We start from the raw sequence: 4,556 nt of genomic DNA, 5'->3' as shown, positions 1-4,556 counted from the left end.
AGCCCCAGAAAAAGAATTTTAAAAATAAGTTTTACATAAGAAATTTATAGAGCATCATTAATAAGGGCAGTTTTCACATCATAGAGATGTCAGAAATAAAAGATGCAGAAAGGAGGCAGAATTATTGTTCAATGGAAAATTGGTTGAAAACTCTCCCAAGCTGAGGAAGGATATAGACAAAGACCCAACAAGCTTTATAAACTCCAAACACAGAGACACTAAGACCTATTAGAATTAAAATGTACAAAGGCAAAGATAGAGAATTCTAAAAGCACCAACAATCAGATATAAGTAATACCCATCCTATAAGACAATTAGTTTCAACTAAAACTGTGTAGGCTAAAATCAATATGTTCTAAATGGCTGAGTGATAGATTCCAACTTTTGACATGATATTTTCCAAGTGTTCAGTGGAAAAAATCTCCCAACCAGAATATTCTATCTCCTGGGGGACTGCAGAGATAGTACAGTGAGTAAGGCACTTACCATGCACCCAACCAAACCAGGTTCAATCCGTGGCACCCCTTATGGTTCCCTGTGCACCACCAGGAGTAATTCCTGAGTTCAGAACCAGGAGTAATCCCTGAGCACTGCCAAGTACAGCTAAAAAAAAAGAAAAGAAAAAGAACATTTTGTCTAGTGGGTTTATCACTCAAACTTAAAGGAAGAATTAAAACATTTTGACAAATAATAGTCAAAGAATTTATCATCATAATCGTCATTAAACCAGCTATGCAAGACATGCTGGAGAAGAAAAGAAAACCTACAAGGAAGTAGAAAGATACCTAAAACATAATATGTGAGAAAGAAGAAGGAGAATATGGGTGCCTCTTGGAGCAAACTCAAAATTTTCTTACTCTCAATTCAGAATGCATTATAAGCTTAGAACTCTAGGTATAAACCTTATGATAAATTCAAATCCAAATACTTAGATCAAATAAATAAGAAGAAGGAAATGGAAGTCAGCACTACACAACAAGCAGACATTGAAGTACAAGGTAAAGAATGAAAGAACAGAAGAACATAAGTTAAACTTCAGTATCACTCATCACCTACAGAGAAAAATAAAAATTAATTATATCCATAACTTAAATATCAATATACTGAATGCCTTAACCAACCAAAAGTACAGTGTAGCCAGAGATATCAATCAACAAAACCCAATATTCTGCTGTCTGTCAGAGGCAAAATTTAGTTCTAATGGTAAAAATTGGTAAGCAAACTAGAAGACTAGAAAGTAATTGCACTAGAAAATGATGGCCTAAAAAGGACTAAGACACACTTAGCTCAAATAAAATAGATTTTAAATTTTAAAAAAGTTAACATTGAGAAACAAGTACATTGAAAGACAAATAATGCTTACGAGAGTAATAGAGTAAGAGGACCTCACACTCTATTACCTATAAGCACAAAACAAAGGAGCAACCAACATAAAAAGCAACTACTAAGAGGACTGACGAATGCATTAACAGCATGTAATACTAAAAGGGAAGTTTGACACCTCACTCTCACCAATAGACAACCAAACAAAAAATCAAGGAAATAGAAGTCTGAAATGAAGAAGAGTTGGACAAGAGGTTTAATAGACAATTACAGGGTCCTCCACTCCCTTTCTCAAAACAAAGATGCTTCTTCTATAGTACAACATTGTTGAGGGTAAAGCACATGGCGGAACATAAAATGTGCCAATAGATTCCTGAAGAGCAAATTACTATCAAGTTTCTTTTTAGATCACAGTGTAATAATACTAGAAATCAACCAAATTCAAACATCTGGAGACTAAGCAACATGCTACAAAATAATCAGCTAATGAGTACACCAAAGAGGAACTAAGACAGTTCCTGGAAATTAAAATGAAGACATGGGTTAGAAGAACTAAGAGACAGCTAAAGCTGTATGAAGAGGGAAGTTTGTAGGATACAGCCTTACACCAAGAAACAAGAAGAAACTGAAATAAGCAATCTAATCGTACAACTTAAGAAACTAGAAAAAGAAGAACATATGAAACCAAAGACAGTTAAAAAAGGAAATAATAAAAATCAGTGCAAACAAATGAAAAACAACAAAAAAGACAAGACAAAAAAATCAATGAACCCCCCGGAGCTGATATTTTTTTAAATTTTTATTGTTGTTGTTGAATCACCATATCAACTTGAGATACAGTTACAAAGATTTCCTTATTTTCAGTCATACAGTGTTCCAACATCCATCCCTCCGCCAGTGTACATTTCCCACCACCAATGCCCCCCGTATTCCTTCCACCACCCACCACCCCACCCTCATTCTCACTTTGCCTCTATAGCAGGCCTCTCTCTCTCTCTCTCTCTCTCTCTCTCTCTCTCTCTCTCTCTCTCTCTCTCTCTCTCTCTCTCCTCCCTTTTGGGCTTTATTGTTTGCAATACTGATACTGAAATTCTGTCATTTTTGGTCGTTTTCCCACTTTCAACACATATCTCCAATTCAGATTAATCCCTTCCAATAATTATTGTCATAATGGTCCCTTCTCTGTCCCAACTGCCCTCTCCTCCAGCCCTTGAGGGAGGTTTCCAACCATGGACCATTTGTCATTTGTCCTGGTCCATTTTTCTACTGCAGTAGCTGATTCGTTGAAAGAAAAGGCAAGATTGTTAAACCTTTTGCTGTACAAAAGAAGAAGAAAGAAAGAAAGAAAGAAAGAAAGGAAGGAAGGAAGGAAGGAAGGAAGGAAGGAAGGAAGGAAGGAAGGGAGGGGAGGAGGAGGGAGGGAGGGAGGGAGAGAGGAAGGAAGGAAGGAAGGAAGGAGAAGAAGAAAGAAAGAAAGAGAAAGAAAGAAAGAAAGAAAGAGAAAGAAAGAAAGAAAGAAAGAAAGAAAGAAAGAAAGAAAGAAAGAAAGAAAGAAAGGCTGGAGCTACAGCACAACAGATAGGGCATTTCCCTTGCACATGGTCAACCCGGGTTCGATTCCCAGCATCCCATATGGTCCCCTGAGCACCGTCAGGAGTAATTACTGAGGGCAGAGCCAGGAGGAACCCCTGTGCATCGCCGGGTATGACAAAGAAAGAAAGAAAGAAAGAAAGAAAGAAAGAAAGAAAGAAAGAAAGAAAGAAAGAAAGAAAGAGAAAGAGAAAGAGTAATAGAAAGAGAAAAAAGAGAGGAAGGAAGGAAGGAAGGAAGGAAGGAAGGAAGGAAGGAAGGAAGGAAGGATAGGAGAAACCTAATAAATGGAATAAAAAAATGAAAAGGGAAGAGTAAACAACAGATACCTCAGAAATAAAAAGAATTGTAAGAGCAAAAACACATCTTTACACCATAAGGTGAAAAACCTAGAAGAAATGGATTTTTACAGTCATATAATGTCCATGACTGAATCCAAAAGTTAAGTCAAGTCAAGCAAAAGCAAGAAAATCTAAACAGTAAGCAAGAGTCTTCCTCAAAGCAAACTCTCCTAGTGAGTTCGAACACTCAGTGACCATCATCCCCAATCGGCAGAGTCACTGGAAGCTAATGTCCTTTCCACCTGTGTCCACCAGCTGCCTGCTGCCTCCAGACTTCTGCCTTGTCCCCATGCTGTGATGGACTTCCACTCATTACCACCCTCTGTTCCGTGGAGACCCAGATGAAACCCAGGGCTCAAAAGCAGAACAGACAGTAGACTCAGGGAGATGTACAGATAGTCAATAGGTAAATGAAAAAATGCTTATTATTTATTATCAGGGAAATGCAAATCAAAACAGCAATAAAGTGCTTGTTTCGGCAGCGCATAAGCTAAAATTGGAATGATACAGGGAAGATTAGCATAGCCCCTATGGAAGAATGACATGCAAATTTGTGAAGCATTTCATATTTTTCTATAGCCTGACATTCACACACACAAAAAAAAAGGGTGGGGGAAATGCCAGTGACTTGTGTCAGGCACCGTGTGCATGTGTGTCAATACACATATGCACCTATTCTGAAGTGTGCGTGCTCAAGTAAAAAAAAAAAAAAACCAGCAATGAACTATTACCTCCCACCTGTGAGAATGACCTATATCAAAATGCCAGAAACAAGAAGTCCTGATGGAAATGTGGAGAATAGGAATTTTATACATTGTTGGTGAGGATGTAAATTTGGTCCGAGCTCTATGGAAAACTGGATATTTCTCCAAAATATTAAAAAATATAACGACCATATGCTTCTACTCCTAAGTTTCTATCTCAAGGACACACACACACACACAAAAAAAACAACACTAGTTTGTAGAGATACATGTACTTCCATGTTCATTGAATCATTATTTACAAGAGTCAAGATCTAGAAACAATCGAAATACCCAATGACAATAGATAAAGTATATGTTATATATACACCAAATAAAATACTACTTAACTATTAGAAAAAATAAAATCTTGCCTTTTTTTACAATTGGATGGAACTGGAAGGGTTTATGCAAAAAGGTAGTCAGAAGGAGACTAAAACTAACCCGGATGATGTCACTCTTACGTGGTATGTAAAGGAACAGACAATGTTGACTAAAGAATGACCACAGAATTGAGATTACCAAGAGGTAATGGGGAAGTGGCCTTAAAAGGCATGGT

The 4,556-nt window shown here is 37.3% G+C and overlaps 1 non-coding gene across 1 annotated transcript; it reads left to right on the top strand.

The window, feature by feature from the left end:
* Positions 1 to 3,720: 3,720 nt before the first annotated feature.
* Positions 3,721 to 3,827, top strand: LOC130021919 (U6 spliceosomal RNA). The gene has a single exon (XR_008792249.1). It is a non-coding gene; the product is annotated as a U6 spliceosomal RNA (small nuclear RNA).
* Positions 3,828 to 4,556: the final 729 nt, after the last annotated feature.

Source organism: Sorex fumeus, unplaced genomic scaffold (assembly GCF_029834395.1).
Source record: "Sorex fumeus unplaced genomic scaffold, SorFum_2.1 ptg000018l, whole genome shotgun sequence".
Lineage (NCBI taxonomy): Eukaryota > Metazoa > Chordata > Mammalia > Eulipotyphla > Soricidae > Sorex > Sorex fumeus.
Note: the sequence above shows the minus strand (reverse complement) of the source record. Positions and strands in the feature narration are given on the sequence as shown.